This window comes from Amblyomma americanum, chromosome 1, assembly GCF_052857255.1.
Source record: "Amblyomma americanum isolate KBUSLIRL-KWMA chromosome 1, ASM5285725v1, whole genome shotgun sequence".
NCBI lineage: Eukaryota > Metazoa > Arthropoda > Arachnida > Ixodida > Ixodidae > Amblyomma > Amblyomma americanum.
The window spans coordinates 486,869,741-486,893,526 of record NC_135497.1 but is presented as its reverse complement, the minus strand read 5'-3'; the positions used below and the strand labels follow the sequence as shown (position 1 = coordinate 486,893,526).

Below are 23,786 nucleotides of genomic sequence, written 5' to 3'. Positions count from 1 at the left end.
GGTTTCGGAAGTGAAGCAACCGTCAAGCCCTCCGCCACATTTCTAAAAATATGTTGGGCTCAAATGGGACCCGGGTCAGATATTCTATAACCGAAAACTGCCCACGGGGATTTGAACCCAAGTATTAGTGACTTCTTCTTCTGTTGTTGCCAGTAAAACGAAAAGGAAAGTGCACAGGCCTGCCCACTGGCTGAAGTTGAGCCACTATCGCTACCACGTGCAGATAGTAGGAGAGTTCAAAGATATAATAGAAATACAGGATAGAAAAGACGCGCGCTATAATGTCCCAGGACGATCCCGGAGGCAGTGCAATACCGGGCCAACCGGTGGTGGAAGTGAAGCAATCTTCAAGCCCTCCGCCACATTTCTAAAAATATGTTGGGTTCAAATGGGATCCGGATCAGATATTCTATAACCGAAAACGGCCCCCGGGCTTCGAACCCAATAGCGGCTGTCTGTCTGTTGTTGCCAGGAAAAACGAAAAGGAAAGTGCACAGGCCTGCCCACTGGCTCAACCTGACCCACAATCGCTACCACGTGCAGAAAGTAGGAGAGTTTAACGATAGGATAGAAAGATAGGATAAAAGAGACGCGCGCCATAATGCCCAAGGTCGATTCCTGAGGCAGTGCAATACCGGGCCAACCGGTGGCGGAAGTGAAGCAACCTTCAAGCTCTCCGCCACATTTCTAAAAATATGTAGGGTTCAAATGGGACCCGGGTCAGATATTCTATAACCGAAAACTGCCCACGGGGATTTGAACCCAAGTATTAGTGACTTCTTCTTCTGTTGTTGCCAGTAAAAACGAAAAGGAAAGTGCACAGGCCTGCCCACTGGCTGAAGTTGAGCCACTATCGCTACCACGTGCAGATAGTAGGAGAGTTCAAAGATATAATAGAAAGACAGGATAGAAAAGACGCGCGCTATAATGTCCCAGGACGATCCCGGAGGCAGTGCAATACCGGGCCAACCGGTGGTGGAAGTGAAGCAATCTTCAAGCCCTCCGCCACATTTCTAAAAATATGTTGGGTTCAAATGGGATCCGGATCAGATATTCTATAACCGAAAACGGCCCCCGGGCTTCGAACCCAATAGCGGCTGTCTGTCTGTTGTTGCCAGGAAGAAAGAAAAGTAAAGTGCACAGGCCTGCCCACTGGCTCAAGTTGAGCCACAATCGCTACCACGTGCAGAAAGTAGGAGAGTTTAAATATAGGATAGAAAGATAGGATAGAAAAGCCTCGCGCTATAATGCCCCAGGCCAATCCCAGAAGCAGTGCAATACCGGGCCAACCGGTGGCTAAATTGAAGCAACCTTCAAGCCCTCCGCCACATTTCTAAAAATATTTTGGGTTCAGATGGGACCCGGATCAGATGTGCTATAACCGAAAACGGCCCACGGGCTTCGAACCCAAAAGCGGCTGTCTGTCTGCGTGTTGTTTCCAGGAAGAAAGAAAAGGAAAGTGCACAGGCCTGCCCACTGGCTCAAGCTGAGCCACAATCGCTAACACGTGGAGAAAGTAGGAGAGTTTAAAGATAGGATAGAAAAGACGCGCGCTATCATGCCCCAAGTCGATCCCGGAGGCACTGCAATACCGCGCCAACCGGTGGCGGAAGTGAAGCAACCTTCAAGCCCTCCGCCACATTTCTAAAAATATGTTGGGTTCAAATGGGACCCGGATCAGATATTCTATAACCGAAAACTGCCCACGGGGATTTGAACCCAAGTATTAGTGACTTCTTCTGTTATTGCCAGAAAAAACGAAAAGGAAAGTGCACAGGCCTGCCCACTGGCTCAAGTTGAGCCACAATCGCTACCACGTGCAGAAAGTAGGAGAGTTCAAAGATATAATAGAAAGACAGGATAGAAAAGACGCGCGCTATAATACCCCAGGCCAATCCCGGAGGCAGTGCAATACCGGGCCAACCGGTGGCTGAAGGGAAGCAACCTTCAAGCCCTCCGCCACAGTTACAAAAATATCTTGGGTTCAAATGGGACGCAGATCAGATATTCTATAACCGAAAACTGCCCTCGGGGCTTTGAACGCAAGTATTAGCGACTTCTTCTGTTATTGCCAGGAAAAACGAAAAGGAAAGTGCACAGGCCTGCCCGCTGGCTCAAGCTGAGCCACAATCGCTACAACGTGCAGAAAGTAGGAGAGTTTAAATATAGGATTGAAAGATAGGATAGAAAAGCCTCGCGCTATAATGCCCCAGGTCGACCCCTGAGGCAGTGCAATACCGGGCCAACCGGTGGCGAAAGTGAAGCAACCTTCTAGCCGTCCGGCACACTTCTAAAAATATGTTGGGTTCAAATGGGACCCGGATCAGATATTCTATAACCGAAAACTGCCCACGGGGCTTTGAAGCCAAGTATTATTGACTTGTTTTTCTTCTTCTTCTTCTTCTTCTTCTGCTTGTTCTCCTTCTTCTTCCTCTCCTTCTTTTTCTTCTCCTTCTTCTTCTTCTTCTTCTTCTTCTTCTTCTTCTTCTTCTTCTTCTTCTTCTTCTTCTTCTTCTTCTTCTTCTTCTTCTTCTTCTTCTTCTTCTTCTTCTTCTTCTTCTTCTTCTTCTTCTTCTTCTTCTTCTTCTGTTATTGCCAGGAAAAACGAAAAGGAAAGTGCACAGGCCTGCCCACTGGCTCAACCTGACCCACAATCGCTACCACGTGCAGAAAGTAGGAGAGTTTAAAGATAGGATAGAAAAATAGGATAGAAAAGACGCGCGCCATAATGCCCCTGGTCTATCCCGGAGGAACTGCAATACCGGGCCAACCGGTTTCGGAAGTGAAGCAACCTTCAAGCCCTCCGCCACATTTCTAAAAATATGTTGGGCTCAAATGGGACCCGGATCAGATATTCTATAACCGAAAACTGCCCCTGGGGCTTTGAACCCAAGTATTAGTGACTTATTCTTATTCTGTTATTGCCAGGAAAAACGAAAAGGAAAGTGCACAGGCCTGCCCACTGGCTCAACCTGACCCACAATCGCTACCACGTGCAGAAAGTAGGAGAGTTTAACGATAGGATAGAAAGATAGGATAAAAGAGACGCGCACCATAATGCCCAAGGTCGATTCCTGAGGCAGTGCAATACCGGGCCAACCGGTGGCGGAAGTGAAGCAAACTTCAAGCTCTCCGCCACATTTCTAAAAATATGTAGGGTTCAAATGGGACCCGGATCAGATATTCTATAACCGAAAACTGCCCACGGGGATTTGAACCCAAGTATTAGTGACTTCTTCTTCTTCTGTTGTTGCCAGTAAAAACGAAAAGGAAAGTGCACAGGCCTGCCCACTGGCTGAAGTTGAGCCACTATCGCTACCACGTGCAGATAGTAGGAGAGTTCAAAGATATAATAGAAAGACAGGATAGAAAAGACGCGTGCTATAATGTCCCAGGACGATCCCGGAGGCAGTGCAATACCGGGCCAACCGGTGGTGGAAGTGAAGCAATCTTCAAGCCCTCCGCCACATTTCTAAAAATATGTTGGGTTCAAATGGGATCCGGATCAGATATTCTATAACCGAAAACGGCCCCCGGGCTTCGAACCCAATAGCGGCTGTCTGTCTGTCTGTTGTTGTCAGGAAGAATGAAAAGTAAAGTGCACAGGCCTGCCCACTGGCTCAAGCTGAGCCACAATCGCTACCACGTGCAGAAAGTAGGAGAGTTAAAAGATAGGATAGAAATATAGGATAGAAAATACGCGCACTATAATGCCCCAGGCCGATCCCGGAGGCCGTGCAATACCGGGCCAGCCGGTGGCGGAAGTGAAGCAACCTTCAAGCACTCCGCCACATTTCTAAAAATATGTAGGGTTCAAATGGGACCCGGATCAGATATTCTATAACCGAAAACTGCCCACGGGGCTTTGAACCCAAGTATTGGTGACTTCTGTTATTGCCAGGAAAAACGAAAAAGAAAGTGCAAAGGCCGTTCCACTCGCTCAAGCTGAGCCACAATCGCTACCACGTGCAGAAAGTAGGAGAGTTAAAAGATATAATAGAAAGACAGGATAGAAAAAACGCGCGCTATAATGTCCCAGGCCGATTCCGGAGCCAGTGCAATACCGGGCCAACCGGTGGTGGAAGTGAAGCAACCTTCAAGCCCTCCGCCACATTTCTAAAAATATGTTGTGTTCAAATGGGATCCGGATCAGATATTCTATAACCGAAAACGGCCCCCGGGCTTCGAACCCAATAGCGGCTGTCTCTCTGTCTGTCTGTCTGTCTGTCTGTCTGTCTGTCTGTCTGTCTGTCTGTCTGTCTGTCTGTCTGTCTGTCTGTCTGTCTGTCTGTCTGTCTGTCTGTCTGTCTGTCTGTCTGTCTGTCTGTCTGTCTGTCTGTCTGTCTGTCTGTCTGTCTGTCTGTCTGTCTGTTGTTGCCAGGAAGATAGAAAAGGAAAGCGAACAGGCCTGTCCACTGGCTCGAACAGAGCCACAATCGCTACCACGTGCAGAAAGTAGGAGAAATTAAAGATAGGTTAGAAAGATAGGATAGAAAAGACGCGCGCTATTATTCCCCAGGCCGATCCCGGAGGCAGTGCAATACCGGGCCAACCGGTGTCGGAAGTGAAGCAACCTTCAAGCCCTCCACCACATTTCTAAAAATATGTTGGGTTCAAATCGGACCCGGATCAGATATTCTATAACCTAAAACTGCACACGGGGATTTGAACCCAAGTATTAGTGACTTCTTCTGTTGTTGCCAGTAAAAACGAAAAGGAAAGTGCACAGGCCTGCCCACTGGCTCAAGCTGACCCACAATCGCTACCACGCGCAGAAAGTGGGAGAGTTTAAACATAGGATAGAAAATACGCGCTTTAATGCCCCAGGTCTATCCCGGAGGCAGTGCAATACCGGGCCAACCGGTGTCGGAAGTGAAGCAACCTTGAAGCCCTCCGCCACATTTATAAAAATATGTTGGGTTGAAATGGGACCCGGATCAGATATTCTATAACGGAGAACTGCTCACGGGGATTTGAAGTCAAGTATTAGTGACTTCTTCTTCTGTTATTGCCAGGAAAAACGAAAAGCAAAGTGCACAGGCCTGCCCACTGGCTCAAGCTGAGCCACAATCGCTATCACGTGCAGAAAGTAGCAGAGTTTAAGGATAGAATAGAAAGATAGGATAGAAAAGACGCGCGCCATAATGCCCAAGATTGATTCCTGAGGCAGTGCAATACCGCGCCAATCGGTGGTGGAAGTATAGCAGCCTTCAATCTCTCCGCCACATTTCTAAAAATATGTTGGGTTCAAATTGGACACAGATCAGATATTCTATAACCGAAAACTGCCCACGGGGCTTTGAACCCAAGTATTGGTGACTTCTGTTATTGCCAGAAAAAACGAAAAAGAAAGTGCAAAGACCGTTCCCCTGGCTTAAGATGAGCCACAATCTCTACCACGTGCAGATAGTAGGAGAGTTCAAAGATATAATAGAAAGACAGGATTGAAAAGACGCGCGCTATAATGTCCCAGGCCGATCCCGGAGGCAGTGCAATATCGGGCCAACCGGTGGTGGAAGTGAAGCAACCTTCTAGCCCTCCGCCACATTCTAAAAATATGTTGTGTTCAAATGGGACCCGGATCAGATATTCTATAACCGAAAACGGCCCACGGGCTTCGAACCCAATAGCGGCTGTCTGTCTGTCTCTTGTTGCCAGGAAGAAAGAAAAGTAAAGTGCACAGGCCTGCCCACTGGCTCAATCTGAGCCATAATCGCTACCACGTGCAGAAAGTAGGAGAGTTTAAAGATAGGATATAAATATAGGATAGAAAAGACGCGCGCCATAATGCCCAAGATTGATTCCTGAGGCAGTGCAATACCGCGCCAATCGGTGGTGGAAGTATAGCAGCCTTCAAGCTCTCCGCCACATTTCTAAAAATATGTTGGGTTCAAATTGGACACAGATCAGATATTCTATAACCGAAAACTGCCCACGGGGCTTTGAACCCAAGTATTGGTGACTTCTGTTATTGCCAGAAAAAACGAAAAAGAAAGTGCAAAGACCGTTCCCCTGGCTTAAGATGAGCCACAATCTCTACCACGTGCAGATAGTAGGAGAGTTCAAAGATATAATAGAAAGACAGGATTGAAAAGACGTGCGTTATAATGCCTCAGGCCGATCCCGGAGGCAGTGCAATATCGGGCCAACCGGTGGTGGAAGTGAAGCAACCTTCTAGCCCTCCGCCACATTCTAAAAATATGTTGTGTTCAAATTGGACCCGGATCAGAAATTCTATAACCGAAAACGGCCCACGGGCTTCGAACCCAATAGCGGCTGTCTGTCTGTCTCTTGTTGCCAGGAAGAAAGAAAAGTAAAGTGCACAGGCCTGCCCACTGGCTCAATCTGAGCCATAATCGCTACCACGTGCAGAAAGTAGGAGAGTTTAAAGATAGGATATAAATATAGGATAGAAAAGACGCTCGTTATAATGCCTTAGGCCGATCCCGGAGGCAGTGCAATATCGGACCAACCGGTGGCGGAAGTGAAGTAACCTTTCAGCCCTCCGCCACATTCCTAAGAATATATTGGGTTCATGTAATACACGGATCGGATATTCTATAATCGAAAACGGCCCACGGGCTTCGAACCCAATAGCGGCTGTCTGTCTGCCTGTCTGTCTGTTGTTGCCAGGAAGATAGAAAAGGAAAGCGAACAGGCCTGCCCACTGTCTCAAACAGAGCCACAATCGCTACCACGTGCAGAAAGTAGGAGAGATTAAAGATAGGTTAGAAAGATAGGATAGAAAAGACGCGCGCTATTATTCCCCAGGCCGATCCCGGAGGCAGTGCAATACCGGGCCAACCGGTGGCGGAAGTGAAGCAACCTTCAAGCCCTCCGCCACATTTCTAAAAATATGTTGGGTTCAAATTGGATCCGGATCAGATATTCTATAACCGAAAACGGTCCCCGGGCTTTGAACCCAATAGCGGCTGTCTGTCTGTTGTTGCCAGGAAGAAAGAAAAGTAAAGTGCACAGGCCTGCCCACTGGCTCAAGCTGAGCCATATTCGCTACAACGTGCAGAAAGTAGGAGAGTTTAAAGATAGGATAGAAATATAGGATAGAAAAGACGTGCGTTATAATGCCTCAGGCCGATCCCGGAGGCAGTGCAATATCGGACCAACCGGTGGCGGAAGTGAAGTAACCTTTAAGCCCTCCGCCACATTCCTAAAATATATTGGGTTCAAATGATACTCGGATCAGACATTCTATTACCGAAAACGGCCCACGGGCTTCGAACCCAATAGCGGCTGTCTGTCTGTCTGTCTGTCTGTCTGTCTGTCTGTCTGTCTGTCTGTCTGTCTGTCTGCCTGCCTGCCTGCCTGCCTGCCTGCCTGTCTGTCTGTCTGTCTGTCTGTCTGTCTGTCTGTCTGTCTGTCTGTCTGTCTGTCTGTCTGTCTGTCTGTCTGTCTGTCTGTCTGTCTGTCTGTCTGTCTGTCTGTCTGTCTGTCTGTCTGTCTGTCTGTCTGTCTGTCTGTCTGTCTGTCTGTCTGTCTGTCTGTCTGTCTGTCTGTCTGTCTGTCTGTCTGTCTGTCTGTCTGTTGTTGCCAGGAAGATAGAAAAGGAAAGCGAACAGGCCTGCCCACTGGCTCAAACAGAGCCACAATCGCTACCACGTGCAGAAAGTAGGAGAGATTAAAGATAGGTTAGAAAGATAGGATAGAAAAGACGCGCGCTATTATTCCCCAGGCCGATCCCGGAGGCAGTGCAATACCGGGCCAACCGGTGGCGGAAGTGAAGCAACCTTCAAGCCTTCCGCCACATTTCTAAAAATATTGTTACGTGGTGGCAAGCCAAGGAAGGCACGACATGATGACAGAATGAAGAATGAAGATATGATTTAATGGCTCAAGGCCTAGCGCGAGCACTCCGTCCCGCGCCACTGCCCTCTTCTTCGTCTTCATAACATGACCCCGGTCCTCCGAGCGATCGTCCCGATCGATTGCTAGAATTACGGTGAGGTGACAATGAGCATGGCCAGAAAGGGTAGAAGAAGATGAAAGGCTTGCCACCAAGATGAAGGAGATTGTCTGGTGGACGGTTGCCCCCGGAGCTTCGGGTCCAGCGGTCGGTCACCCACAGCCGAAGGTCAAGGGTTGAGGGATCGCCGCACAGCCTGGGCGGGGGTGCCGTCTTGGTTCGGGTCGTAGTCGGGTCATCGTACGTCAGGTCCTGGTCGCCGTGTCTAGTGTTCAGGGCTGGGGACGGGGCGGGGGAAAGCGGCTAGTCGGTTCTGGTCAGTTCGAGCTGGGGTTGAGCCGGGCGGCGGAGGCCAGGTATCCTCGGCCGACGACGAAGGCGAGCAGAAGGCGGCGATGCTCCGGGGACTAGGATGACGATGAGAACCCAGCACCTCACACCAAATGTTACGTGGTGGCAAGCCAAGGAAGGCACGACATGATGACAGAATGAAGAATGAAGATATGATTTAATGGCTCAAGGCCTAGCGCGAGCACTCCGTCCCGCGCCACTGCCCTCTTTTTCGTCTTCATAACAATATGTTGGGTTCAAATGGGACCCGGATCAGATATTCTAGTTTAGTTTATGGGGGTTTAACGTCCCAAAGCGACTCAGGCTATGACAGACGCCGTAGTGAAGGGCTCCGGAAATTTCGACAACCTCGGGTTTTTTAACGTGCACTGACATCGCTCAGCACACGGGTCTCTAGAATTTCTCCTCCATCGTAATTCGACCGCCGCGGCCGGGATCGAACGGATCAGATATTCTATATCCGAAAACGGCCCACGGGATTCGAACCCAATAGCGGCTCTCTCTGTCTGTCTGTCTGTTGTTGCCAGAAAGAAAAGGAAAGTGCACAGGCCTGCCCACTGACTCAAGCCGAGCCACAATCGCTACCACGTGCAGATAGTAGGAGAGTTCAAAGGTAGTATAGAAAGATAGGACAGAAAAGACGCGCGCTATAATACCCCAGGTCGATCCCGGAGGCAGTGCAATACCGGGCCGACCGGTGGCGGGAGTGTAGCAACCTTCAAGCCCTCCACCACATTTCTAAATATATGTTGGGGTCAAATCGGACCCGGATCAGATGTTCTATAACCGAAAACTGCACACGAAGATTTGAACCCACGTATTGGTGACTTCTTCTTTTGTTGCCAGGAAAAACGAATAGGAAAGTGCACAGGCCCGCCCACTGGCTCAAGCTGACCCACAATCGCTACCACGTGCATAAAGTAGGAGAGTTTAAACTTTTGATAGAAAGATAGGATAGAAAAGACGCGCGCTATAATACCCCAGGCCAATCCCGGAGGCAGTGCAATACCGGGCCAACCGGTGGCTGAAGTGAAGCAACCTTCAAGCCCTCCGCCACAGTTACAAAAATATCTTGGGTTCAAATGGGACTCGGATCAGATATTGTATAACCGAAAACTGCCCTCGGGGCTTTGAACGCAAGTATTAGCGACTTCTTCTGTTATTGCCAGGGAAAACGAAAAGGAAAGTGCACAGGCCTGCCCACTGGCTCAAGCTGAGCCACAATCGCTACAACGTGCAGAAACTAGGAGAGTTTAAATATAGGATAGAAAGATAGGATAGAAAAGCCTCGCGCTATAATGCCCCAGGCCAATCCCAGAAGCAGTGCAATACCGGGCCAACCGGTGGCTAAATTGAAGCAACCTTCAAGCCCTCCGCGACATTTCTAAAAATATTTTGGTTTCAGAGTGGACCCGGATTAGATATTCTATAACCGAAAACAGCCCACGGGCTTCGAACCCAAAAGCGGCTGTCTGTCTGTGTGTTGTTTCCAGGAAGAAAGAAAAGGAAAGCGCACAGGCCTGCCCACTGGCTCAAGCTGAGCCGCAATCGCTAACACGTGGAGAAAGTAGGAGAGTTTAAAGATAGGATAGAAAAGACGCGCGCTATAATGCCCCAAGTCGATCCCGGAGGCAGTGCAATACCGCGCCAACCGGTGGCGGAAGTGAAGCAACCTTCAAGCCCTCCGCCACATTTCTAAAAATATGTTGGGTTCAAATGGGACCCGGATCAGATATTCTCTAACCGAAGACTGCCCACGGGGATTTGAACCCAATTATTAGTGACTTCTTCTCTTCTGTTATTGCCAGGAAAAACGAAAAGGAAAGTGCACAGGCCTGCCCACTGGCTCAAGCTGAGCCACTATAGCTACCACGTGCAAAAAGTGGGAGAGTTTAAAGACAGGATAGAGAAGACGCGCGCTATAATGCCCCATGTCAATCCCTGAGGCAGTGCAATACCGGGCCAGCCGGTGGCGGAAGTGAAGCAACCTTCAAGCACTCCGCCACATTTCTAAAATATGTAGGGTTCAAATGGGACCCGGATCAGATATTCTATAACCGAAAACTGCCCACGGGGCTTTGAACCCAAGTATTGGTGACTTCTGTTATTGCCAGGAAAAACGAAAAAGAAAGTGCAAAGGCCGTTCCACTGGCTCAAGATGAGCGACAATCTCTACCACGTGCAGATAGTAGGAGAGTTCAAAGATATAATAGAAAGACAGGATAGAAAAAACGCGCGCTATAATGTCCCAGGCCGATTCCGGAGCCAGTGCAATACCGGGCCAACCGGTGGTGGAAGTGAAGCAACCTTCAAGCCCTCCGCCACTTTTCTAAAAATATGTTGGGTTCAATTGGGACCCGGATCAGATATTCTCTAACCGAAGACTGCCCACGGGGATTTGAACCCAAGTATTAGTGACTTCTTCTTCTTCTGTTATTGCCAGGAAAAACGAAAAGGAAAGTGCACAGGCCTGCCCACTGGCTCAAGCTGAGCCACTATAGCTACCACGTGCAAAAAGTGGGAGAGTTTAAAGACAGGATAGAGAAGACGCGCGCTATAATGCCCCATGTCAATCCCTGAGGCAGTGCAATACCGGGCCAGCCGGTGGCGGAAGTGAAGCAACCTTCAAGCACTCCGCCACATTTCTAAAATATGTAGGGTTCAAATGGGACCCGGATCAGATATTCTATAACCGAAAACTGCCCACGGGGCTTTGAACCCAAGTATTGGTGACTTCTGTTATTGCCAGGAAAAACGAAAAAGAAAGTGCAAAGGCCGTTCCACTGGCTCAAGATGAGCGACAATCTCTACCACGTGCAGATAGTAGGAGAGTTCAAAGATATAATAGAAAGACAGGATAGAGAAGACGCGCGCTATAATGCCCCATGTCAATCCCTGAGGCAGTGCAATACCGGGCCAGCCGGTGGCGGAAGTGAAGCAACCTTCAAGCACTCCGCCACATTTCTAAAATATGTAGGGTTCAAATGGGACCCGGATCAGATATTCTATAACCGAAAACTGCCCACGGGGCTTTGAACCCAAGTATTGGTGACTTCAGTTATTGCCAGGAAAAACGAAAAAGAAAGTGCAAAGGCCGTTCCACTGGCTCTAGCTGAGCCACAATCGCTACCACGTGCAGAAAGTAGGAGAGCTTAAAGATAGGATAGAAAAGACGCGCGTTATAATGCCTTAGGCCGATCGCGGAGGCAGTGCAATACCGGACCAACCGGTGGCGGAAGTGAAGTAACCTTTAAGCCCTCCGCCACATTCCTAAAAATATATTAGGTTCAAATGATACACGGATCACGTATTCTATAGCCGAAAACGGCCCACGGGCTTCGAACCCAATAGCGGCTGTCTCTCTGTCTGTCTGTCTGTCTGTCTGTCTGTCTGTCTGTCTGTCTGTCTGTCTGTCTGTCTGTCTGTCTGTCTGTCTGTCTGTCTGTCTGTCTGTCTGTCTGTCTGTCTGTCTGTCTGTCTGTCTGTCTGTCTGTCTGTCTGTCTGTCTGTCTGTCTGTCTGTCTGTCTGTCTGTCTGTCTGTCTGTCTGTCTGTCTGTCTGTCTGTTGTTGCCAGGAAGATAGAAAAGGAAAGCGAACAGGCCTGCCCACTGGCTCGAACAGAGCCACAATCGCTACCACGTGCAGAAAGTAGGAGAAATAAAGATAGGTTAGAAAGATAGGATAGAAAAGACGCGCGCTATTATTCCCCAGGCCGATCCCGGAGGCAGTGCAATACCGGGCCAACCGGTGTCGGAAGTGAAGCAACCTTCAAGCCCTCCACCACATTTCTAAAAATATGTTGGGTTCAAATCGGACCCGGATCAGATATTCTATAACCTAAAACTGCACACGGGGATTTGAACCCAAGTATTAGTGACTTCTTCTGTTGTTGCCAGTAAAAACGAAAAGGAAAGTGCACAGGCCTGCCCACTGGCTCAAGCTGACCCACAATCGCTACCACGCGCAGAAAGTAGGAGAGTTTAAACATAGGATAGAAAATACGCGCTTTAATGCCCCAGGTCTATCCCGGAGGCAGTGCAATACCGGGCCAACCGGTGTCGGAAGTGAAGCAACCTTGAAGCCCTCCGCCACATTTATAAAAATATGTTGGGTTGAAATGGGACCCGGATCAGATATTCTATAACGGAAAACTGCTCACGGGGATTTGAAGTCAAGTATTAGTGACTTCTTCTTCTGTTATTGCCAGGAAAAACGAAAAGCAAAGTGCACAGGCCTGCCCACTGGCTCAAGCTGAGCCACAATCGCTATCACGTGCAGAAAGTAGCAGAGTTTAAGGATAGAATAGAAAGATAGGATAGAAAAGACGCGCGCCATAATGCCCAAGATTGATTCCTGAGGCAGTGCAATACCGCGCCAATCGGTGGTGGAAGTATAGCAGCCTTCAAGCTCTCCGCCACATTTCTAAAAATATGTTGGGTTCAAATTGGACACAGATCAGATATTCTATAACCGAAAACTGCCCACGGGGCTTTGAACCCAAGTATTGGTGACTTCTGTTATTGCCAGAAAAAACGAAAAAGAAAGTGCAAAGACCGTTCCCCTGGCTTAAGATGAGCCACAATCTCTACCACGTGCAGATAGTAGGAGAGTTCAAAGATATAATAGAAAGACAGGATAGAAAAGACGCACGCTATAATGTCCCAGGCCGATCCCGGAGGCAGTGCAATACCGGGCCAACCGGTGGTGGAAGTGAAGCAACCTTCTAGCCCTCCGCCACATTCTAAATATATGTTGTGTTCAAATGGGACCCGGATCAGATATTCTATAACCGAAAACGGCCCACGGGCTTCGAACCCAATAGCGGCTGTCTGTCTGTCTCTTGTTGCCAGGAAGAAAGAAAAGTAAAGTGCACAGGCCTGCCCACTGGCTCAAGCTGAGCCATAATCGCTACAACGTGCAGAAAGTAGGAGAGTTAAAAGGTAGGACAGAAAAGACGCGCGCTGTAATGCCCCAGTTCAATACAGGAGGCACTGCAATACCGGGCCAACCGGTGGCGGAAGTGAAGCAACCTTCAAGCCCTCCGCCGCATTTCTAAAAATATGTTGGGTTTAAATGGGACCCGGATCAGATATTCTATAACCGAAAACATCCCACGGGCTTCGAACCCAATAGCGGCTGTCTGTCTATGTGCCTGTCTGTTGTTGCCAGAAAGAAAGAAAAGGAAAGTGCACAGGCCTGGCCACTGGCTCAAGCCGAGCCACAATCGCTGCCACGTGCAGATAGTAGGAGAGTTCAAAGGTAGTATAGAAAGATAGGACAGAAAAGACGCGCTCTATAATACCCCAGGTCGATCCCGGAGGCAGTGCAATACCGGGCCGACCGGTGGCGGGAGTGAAGCAACCTTCAAGCCCTCCACCACATTTCTAAATATATGTTGGGTTCAAATCGGACCCGGATCAGATATTCTATAACCGAAAACTGTACACGAAGATTTGAACCCACGTATTGGTGACTTCTTCTTTTGGTTCCAGGAAGAAAGAAAAGTAAAGTGCACAGGCCTGCCCACTGGCTCAAGCTGAGCCATAATCGCTACCACGTGCAGAAAGTAGGAGAGTTTAAAGATAGGATATAAATATAGGATAGAAAAGACGTGCGTTATAATGCCTCAGGCCGATCCCGGAGGCAGTGCAATATCGGACCAACCGGTGGCGGAAGTGACGTAACCTTTAAGCCCTCCGCCACATTCCTAAAAATATATTGGGTTCAAATGATACTCGGATCAGACATTCTATTACCGAAAACGGCCCACGGGCTTCGAACCCAATAGCGGCTGTCTGTCTGTCTGTCTGTCTGTCTGTCTGTCTGTCTGTCTGTCTGTCTGTCTGTCTGTCTGTCTGTCTGTCTGTCTGTCTGTCTGTCTGTCTGTCTGTCTGTCTGTCTGTCTGTCTGTCTGTCTGTCTGTCTGTCTGTCTGTTGTTGCCAGGAAGATAGAAAAGGAAAGCGAACAGGCCTGCCCACTGGCTCAAACAGAGCCACAATCGCTACCACGTGCAGAAAGTAGGAGAGATTAAAGATAGGTTAGAAAGATAGGATAGAAAAGACGCGCGCTATTATTCCCCAGGCCGATCCCGGAGGCAGTGCAATACCGGGCCAACCGGTGGCGGAAGTGAAGCAACCTTCAAGCCTTCCGCCACATTTCTAAAAATATTGTTACGTGGTGGCAAGCCAAGGAAGGCACGACATGATGACAGAATGAAGAATGAAGATATGATTTAATGGCTCAAGGCCTAGCGCGAGCACTCCGTCCCGCGCCACTGCCCTCTTCTTCGTCTTCATAACATGACCCCGGTCCTCCGAGCGATCGTCCCGATCGATTGCTAGAATTACGGTGAGGTGACAATGAGCATGGCCAGAAAGGGTAGAAGAAGATGAAAGGCTTGCCACCAAGATGAAGGAGATTGTCTGGTGGACGGTTGCCCCCGGAGCTTCGGGTCCAGCGGTCGGTCACCCACAGCCGAAGGTCAAGGGTTGAGGGATCGCCGCACAGCCTGGGCGGGGGTGCCGTCTTGGTTCGGGTCGTAGTCGGGTCATCGTACGTCAGGTCCTGGTCGCCGTGTCTAGTGTTCAGGGCTGGGGACGGGGCGGGGGAAAGCGGCTAGTCGGTTCTGGTCAGTTCGAGCTGGGGTTGAGCCGGGCGGCGGAGGCCAGGTATCCTCGGCCGACGACGAAGGCGAGCAGAAGGCGGCGATGCTCCGGGGACTAGGATGACGATGAGAACCCAGCACCTCACACCAAATGTTACGTGGTGGCAAGCCAAGGAAGGCACGACATGATGACAGAATGAAGAATGAAGATATGATTTAATGGCTCAAGGCCTAGCGCGAGCACTCCGTCCCGCGCCACTGCCCTCTTTTTCGTCTTCATAACAATATGTTGGGTTCAAATGGGACCCGGATCAGATATTCTAGTTTAGTTTATGGGGGTTTAACGTCCCAAAGCGACTCAGGCTATGACAGACGCCGTAGTGAAGGGCTCCGGAAATTTCGACAACCTCGGGTTTTTTAACGTGCACTGACATCGCTCAGCACACGGGTCTCTAGAATTTCTCCTCCATCGTAATTCGACCGCCGCGGCCGGGATCGAACGGATCAGATATTCTATATCCGAAAACGGCCCACGGGATTCGAACCCAATAGCGGCTGTCTCTCTGTCTGTCTGTCTGTTGTTGCCAGAAAGAAAAGGAAAGTGCACAGGCCTGCCCACTGACTCAAGCCGAGCCACAATCGCTACCACGTGCAGATAGTAGGAGAGTTCAAAGGTAGTATAGAAAGATAGGACAGAAAAGACGCGCGCTATAATACCCCAGGTCGATCCCGGAGGCAGTGCAATACCGGGCCGACCGGTGGCGGGAGTGTAGCAACCTTCAAGCCCTCCACCACATTTCTAAATATATGTTGGGGTCAAATCGGACCCGGATCAGATGTTCTATAACCGAAAACTGCACACGAAGATTTGAACCCACGTATTGGTGACTTCTTCTTTTGTTGCCAGGAAAAACGAATAGGAAAGTGCACAGGCCCGCCCACTGGCTCAAGCTGACCCACAATCGCTACCACGTGCAGAAAGTAGGAGAGTTTAAACATATGATAGAAAGATAGGATAGAAAAAACGCGCGCTATAAAGCCCCAGGTCGATACCGGAGGCAGTACAATGCCGGGCCAACCGGTGGCTGAAGTGAAGCAACCTTCAAGCACTCAGCCACATTTCCAAAAATATCTTGCGTTCAAATAGGACCCGGCTCAGATATTCTATCACCGAAAACTGCCCGCGGGGCTTTGAACCCAAGTATTAGTGACTTCTTCTTCTTTTACTTCCTCTGCTATTGCCAGGAAAAACGAAAATGAAAGTGCACAGGCCTGCCCACTGGCTCAAGCTGAGCCGCAATCGCTACCACGTGCAGAAAGTAGGAGAGTTTATAGACAGGATAGAAAGGATAGAAAAGACACGCGCTATAATGCCCCAGGTCGATCCCGGAGGCAGTGCTATACCGGGCCAACCGGTGGCGGAAGTGAAGCAACCTTCAAGCCTTCTGCCACATTTCTAAAAATATGTTGGGTTCAAATGGGTCCCGGATCAGATATTCTCTAACCGAAGACTGCCCACGGGGATTTGAACCCAAGTATTAGTGACTTCTTCTTCTTCTGTTATTGCCAGGAAAAACGAAAAGGAAAGTGCACAGGCCTGCCCACTGGCTCAAGCTGAGCCACTATAGCTACCACGTGCAAAAAGTAGGAGAGTTTAAAGACAGGATAGAGAAGACGCGCGCTATAATGCCCCAGGTCAATCCCTGAGGCAGTGCAATACCAGGCCAACAGGTGGCGGAAGTGAAGCAACCTTCAAGTCCTCCGCCACATTTCTAAAAATATGTTGGGTTCAAATGGGACCCGTATCAGATATTCAACACCCGAAAACTGCCCACGGGGATTTGAACCCAAGTATTAGTGACTTCTTCTGTTATTGCCAGGAAGAAAGAAAGGTAAAGTGCACAGGCCTTCCCACTGGCTCAAGTTGAGCCACAATCGCTACCACGTGCAGAAAGTAGGAGAGTTTAAACATAGGATATAAAGATAGGATAGAAAAGACGCGCGCCATAATGCCCCAGGTCGATCCCGGAGGCAGTGCAATACAGGGCCAACCGGTGGCGGAAGTGAAGCAACCTTCAAGCCCTCCACCACATTTCTAAAAATATGTTCGGTTCAAATCGCACCCGGATCAGATATTCTATAACCTAAAACTGCACACGGGGATTTGAACCCAAGTATTAGTGACTTCTTCTTCTTCTGTTGTTGCCAGTAAAAACGAAAAGGAAAGTGCACAGGCCTGCCCACTGGCTCAAGCTGACCCACAATCGCTACCACGTGCATAAAGTAGGAGAGTTTAAACTTTTGATAGAAAGATAGGATAGAAAAGACGCGCGCTATAATACCCCAGGCCAATCCCGGAGGCAGTGCAATACCGGGCCAACCGGTGGCTGAAGTGAAGCAACCTTCAAGCCCTCCGCCACAGTTACAAAAATATCTTGGGTTCAAATGGGACTCGGATCAGATATTGTATAACCGAAAACTGCCCTCGGGGCTTTGAACGCAAGTATTAGCGACTTCTTCTGTTATTGCCAGGGAAAACGAAAAGGAAAGTGCACAGGCCTGCCCAATGGCTCAAGCTGAGCCACAATCGCTACAACGTGCAGAAACTAGGAGAGTTTAAATATAGGATAGAAAGATAGGATAGAAAAGCCTCGCGCTATAATGCCCCAGGCCAATCCCAGAAGCAGTGCAATACCGGGCCAACCGGTGGCTAAATTGAAGCAACCTTCAAGCCCTCCGCCACATTTCTAAAAATATTTTGGGTTCAGATGGGACCCGGATCAGATATTCTATAACCGAAAACGGCCCACGGGCTTCGAACCCAAAAGCGGCTGTCTGTCTGTGTGTTGTTTCCAGGAAGAAAGAAAAGGAAAGCGCACAGGCCTGCCCACTGGCTCAAGCTGAGCCGCAATCGCTAACACGTGGAGAAAGTAGGAGAGTTTAAAGATAGGATAGAAAAGACGCGCGCTATAATGCCCCAAGTCGATCCCGGAGGCAGTGCAATACCGCGCCAACCGGTGGCGGAAGTGAAGCAACCTGCAAGCCCTCCGCCACATTTCTAAAAATATGTTGGGTTCAAATGGGACCCGGATCAGATATTCTCTAACCGAAGACTGCCCACGGGGATTTGAACCCAAGTATTAGTGACTTCTTCTTCTGTTATTGCCAGGAAAAACGAAAAGGAAAGTGCAAAGGCCTGCCCACTGGCTCAAGCTGAGCCACTATAGCTACCACGCGCAAAAAGTGGGAGAGTTTAAAGACAGGATAGAGAAGACGCGCTATAATGCCCCATGTCAATCCCTGAGGCAGTGCAATACCGGGCCAACCGGTGGCTGAAGGGAAGCAACCTTCAAGCCCTCCGCCACAGTTACAAAAATATCTTGGGTTCAAATAGGACTCAGATCAGATATTCTATAACCGAAAACTGCCTTCGGGGCTTTGAACGCAAGTATTAGCGACTTCTTCTTCTGTTATTGCCAGGAAAAACGAAAAGGAAAGTGCACAGGCCTGCCCGCTGGCTCAAGCTGAGCCACAATCGCTACAACGTGCAGAAAGTAGGAGAGTTTAAAGATAGGATAGAAAATAGGATAGAAAAGACGCGCGCCATAATGCCCCTGGTCTATCCCGGAGGAAGTGCAATACCGGGCCAACCGGTTTCGGAAGTGAAGCAACCGTCAAGCCCTCCGCCACATTTCTAAAAATATGTTGGGCTCAAATGGGACCCGGGTCAGATATTCTATAACCGAAAACTGCCCACGGGGATTTGAACCCAAGTATTAGTGACTTCTTCTTCTGTTGTTGCCAGTAAAAACGAAAAGGAAAGTGCACAGGCCTGCCCACTGGCTGAAGTTGAGCCACTATCGCTACCACGTGCAGATAGTAGGAGAGTTCAAAGATATAATAGAAATACAGGATAGAAAAGACGCGCGCTATAATGTCCCAGGACGATCCCGGAGGCAGTGCAATACCGGGCCAACCGGTGGTGGAAGTGAAGCAATCTTCAAGCCCTCCGCCACATTTCTAAAAATATGTTGGGTTCAAATGGGATCCGGATCAGATATTCTATAACCGAAAACGGCCCCCGGGCTTCGAACCCAATAGCGGCTGTCTGTCTGTTGTTGCCAGGAAGAAAGAAAAGTAAAGTGCACAGGCCTGCCCACTGGCTCAAGTTGAGCCACAATCGCTACCACGTGCAGAAAGTAGGAGAGTTTAAATATAGGATAGAAAGATAGGATAGAAAAGCCTCGCGCTATAATGCCCCAGGCCAATCCCAGAAGCAGTGCAATACCGGGCCAACCGGTGGCTAAATTGAAGCAACCTTCAAGCCCTCCGCCACATTTCTAAAAATATTTTGGGTTCAGATGGGACCCGGATCAGATGTGCTATAACCGAAAACGGCCCACGGGCTTCGAACCCAAAAGCGGCTGTCTGTCTGTGTGTTGTTTCCAGGAAGAAAGAAAAGGAAAGTGCACAGGCCTGCCCACTGGCTCAAGCTGAGCCACAATCGCTAACACGTGGAGAAAGTAGGAGAGTTTAAAGATAGGATAGAAAAGACGCGCGCTATCATGCCCCAAGTCGATCCCGGAGGCACTGCAATACCGCGCCAACCGGTGGCGGAAGTGAAGCAACCTTCAAGCCCTCCGCCACATTTCTAAAAATATGTTGGGTTCAAATGGGACCCGGATCAGATATTCTATAACCGAAAACTGCCCACGGGGATTTGAACCCAAGTATTAGTGACTTCTTCTGTTATTGCCAGAAAAAACGAAAAGGAAAGTGCACAGGCCTGCCCACTGGCTCAAGTTGAGCCACAATCGCTACCACGTGCAGAAAGTAGGAGAGTTCAAAGATATAATAGAAAGACAGGATAGAAAAGACGCGCGCTATAATACCCCAGGCCAATCCCGGAGGCAGTGCAATACCGGGCCAACCGGTGGCTGAAGGGAAGCAACCTTCAAGCCCTCCGCCACAGTTACAAAAATATCTTGGGTTCAAATGGGACGCAGATCAGATATTCTATAACCGAAAACTGCCCTCGGGGCTTTGAACGCAAGTATTAGCGACTTCTTCTTCTGTTATTGCCAGGAAAAACGAAAAGGAAAGTGCACAGGCCTGCCCGCTGGCTCAAGCTGAGCCACAATCGCTACAACGTGCAGAAAGTAGGAGAGTTTAAATATAGGATTGAAAGATAGGATAGAAAAGCCTCGCGCTATAATGCCCCAGGTCGACCCCTGAGGCAGTGCAATACCGGGCCAACCGGTGGCGAAAGTGAAGCAACCTTCTAGCCGTCCGGCACACTTCTAAAAATATGTTGGGTTCAAATGGGACCCGGATCAGATATTCTATAACCGAAAACTGCCCACGGGGCTTTGAAGCCAAGTATTATTGACTTGTTTTTCTTCTTCTTCTTCTTCTTCTGCTTGTTCTCCTTCTTCTTCCTCTTCTTCTTTTTCTTCTCCTTCTTCTTCTTCTTCTTCTTCTTCTTCTTCTTCTTCTTCTTCTTCTTCTTCTTCTTCTTCTTCTTCTTCTTCTTCTTCTTCTTCTTCTTCTTCTTCTTCTTCTTCTTCTTCTTCTTCTTCTTCTTCTTCTTCTTCTTCTTCTTCTTCTTCTTCTGTTATTGCCAGGAAAAACGAAAAGGAAAGTGCACAGGCCTGCCCACTGGCTCAACCTGACCCACAATCGCTACCACGTGCAGAAAGTAGGAGAGTTTAAAGATAGGATAGAAAAATAGGATAGAAAAGACGCGCGCCATAATGCCCCTGGTCTATCCCGGAGGAAGTGCAATACCGGGCCAACCGGTTTCGGAAGTGAAGCAACCTTCAAGCCCTCCGCCACATTTCTAAAAATATGTTGGGCTCAAATGGGACCCGGATCAGATATTCTATAACCGAAAACTGCCCCTGGGGCTTTGAACCCAAGTATTAGTGACTTATTCTTATTCTGTTATTGCCAGGAAAAACGAAAAGGAAAGTGCACAGGCCTGCCCACTGGCTCAACCTGACCCACAATCGCTACCACGTGCAGAAAGTAGGAGAGTTTAACGATAGGATAGAAAGATAGGATAAAAGAGACGCGCACCATAATGCCCAAGGTCGATTCCTGAGGCAGTGCAATACCGGGCCAATCGGTGGTGGAAGTATAGCAGCCTTCAATCTCTCCGCCACATTTCTAAAAATATGTTGGGTTCAAATTGGACACAGATCAGATATTCTATAACCGAAAACTGCCCACGGGGCTTTGAACCCAAGTATTGGTGACTTCTGTTATTGCCAGAAAAAACGAAAAAGAAAGTGCAAAGACCGTTCCCCTGGCTTAAGATGAGCCACAATCTCTACCACGTGCAGATAGTAGGAGAGTTCAAAGATATAATAGAAAGACAGGATTGAAAAGACGCGCGCTATAATGTCCCAGGCCGATCCCGGAGGCAGTGCAATATCGGGCCAACCGGTGGTGGAAGTGAAGCAACCTTCTAGCCCTCCGCCACATTCTAAAAATATGTTGTGTTCAAATGGGACCCGGATCAGATATTCTATAACCGAAAACGGCCCACGGGCTTCGAACCCAATAGCGGCTGTCTGTCTGTCTCTTGTTGCCAGGAAGAAAGAAAAGTAAAGTGCACAGGCCTGCCCACTGGCTCAATCTGAGCCATAATCGCTACCACGTGCAGAAAGTAGGAGAGTTTAAAGATAGGATATAAATATAGGATAGAAAAGACGCGCGCCATAATGCCCAAGATTGATTCCTGAGGCAGTGCAATACCGCGCCAATCGGTGGTGGAAGTATAGCAGCCTTCAAGCTCTCCGCCACATTTCTAAAAATATGTTGGGTTCAAATTGGACACAGATCAGATATTCTATAACCGAAAACTGCCCACGGGGCTTTGAACCCAAGTATTGGTGACTTCTGTTATTGCCAGAAAAAACGAAAAAGAAAGTGCAAAGACCGTTCCCCTGACTTAAGATGAGCCACAATCTCTACCACGTGCAGATAGTAGGAGAGTTCAAAGATATAATAGAAAGACAGGATTGAAAAGACGTGCGTTATAATGCCTCAGGCCGATCCCGGAGGCAGTGCAATATCGGGCCAACCGGTGGTGGAAGTGAAGCAACCTTCTAGCCCTCCGCCACATTCTAAAAATATGTTGTGTTCAAATTGGACCCGGATCAGATATTCTATAACCGAAAACGGCCCACGGGCTTCGAACCCAATAGCGGCTGTCTGTCTGTCTCTTGTTGCCAGGAAGAAAGAAAAGTAAAGTGCACAGGCCTGCCCACTGGCTCAATCTGAGCCATAATCGCTACCACGTGCAGAAAGTAGGAGAGTTTAAAGATAGGATATAAATATAGGATAGAAAAGACGCTCGTTATAATGCCTCAGGCCGATCCCGGAGGCAGTGCAATATCGGACCAACCGGTGGCGGAAGTGAAGTAACCTTTCAGCCCTCCGCCACATTCCTAAGAATATATTGGGTTCATGTAATACACGGATCGGATATTCTATAATCGAAAACGGCCCACGGGCTTCGAACCCAATAGCGGCTGTCTGTCTGCCTGTCTGTCTGTTGTTGCCAGGAAGATAGAAAAGGAAAGCGAACAGGCCTGCCCACTGTCTCAAACAGAGCCACAATCGCTACCACGTGCAGAAAGTAGGAGAGATTAAAGATAGGTTAGAAAGATAGGATAGAAAAGACGCGCGCTATTATTCCCCAGGCCGATCCCGGAGGCAGTGCAATATCGGACCAACCGGTGGCGGAAGTGAAGTAACCTTTAAGCCCTCCGCCACATTCCTAAAAATATATTGGGTTCAAATGATACTCGGATCAGACATTCTATTACCGAAAACGGCCCACGGGCTTCGAACCCAATAGCGGCTGTCTGTCTGTCTGTCTGTCTGTCTGTCTGTCTGTCTGTCTGTCTGTCTGTCTGTCTGTCTGTCTGTCTGTCTGTCTGTCTCTGTCTGCCTGCCTGTCTGTCTGTCTGTCTGTCTGTCTGTCTGTCTGTCTGTCTGTCTGTCTGTCTGTCTGTCTGTCTGTCTGTCTGTCTGTCTGTCTGTCTGTCTGTCTGTCTGTCTGTCTGTTGTTGCCAGGAAGATAGAAAAGGAAAGCGAACAGGCCTGCCCACTGGCTCAAACAGAGCCACAATCGCTACCACGTGCAGAAAGTAGGAGAGATTAAAGATAGGTTAGAAAGATAGGATAGAAAAGACGCGCGCTATTATTCCCCAGGCCGATCCCGGAGGCAGTGCAATACCGGGCCAACCGGTGGCGGAAGTGAAGCAACCTTCAAGCCTTCCGCCACATTTCTAAAAATATTGTTACGTGGTGGCAAGCCAAGGAAGGCACGACATGATGACAGAATGAAGAATGAAGATATGATTTAATGGCTCAAGGCCTAGCGCGAGCACTCCGTCCCGCGCCACTGCCCTCTTCTTCGTCTTCATAACATGACCCCGGTCCTCCGAGCGATCGTCCCGATCGATTGCTAGAATTACGGTGAGGTGACAATGAGCATGGCCAGAAAGGGTAGAAGAAGATGAAAGGCTTGCCACCAAGATGAAGGAGATTGTCTGGTGGACGGTTGCCCCCGGAGCTTCGGGTCCAGCGGTCGGTCACCCACAGCCGAAGGTCAAGGGTTGAGGGATCGCCGCACAGCCTGGGCGGGGGTGCCGTCTTGGTTCGGGTCGTAGTCGGGTCATCGTACGTCAGGTCCTGGTCGCCGTGTCTAGTGTTCAGGGCTGGGGACGGGACGGGGGAAAGCGGCTAGTCGGTTCTGGTCAGTTCGAGCTGGGGTTGAGCCGGGCGGCGGAGGCCAGGTATCCTCGGCCGACGACGAAGGCGAGCAGAAGGCGGCGATGCTCCGGGGACTAGGATGACGATGAGAACCCAGCACCTCACACCAAATGTTACGTGG

General features: G+C 49.2%; 3 pseudogenes; all 3 read right to left on the bottom strand.

Moving 5' to 3' along the window:
• Positions 1-7,681: 7,681 nt before the first annotated feature.
• On the bottom strand, positions 7,682-7,838 carry LOC144116773 (U2 spliceosomal RNA; annotated as a pseudogene).
• A 6,508-nt stretch (positions 7,839-14,346) lies between these two features.
• On the bottom strand, positions 14,347-14,503 carry LOC144116772 (U2 spliceosomal RNA; annotated as a pseudogene).
• Positions 14,504-23,092: 8,589 nt separating this feature from the next.
• On the bottom strand, positions 23,093-23,249 carry LOC144116771 (U2 spliceosomal RNA; annotated as a pseudogene).
• Positions 23,250-23,786: the final 537 nt, after the last annotated feature.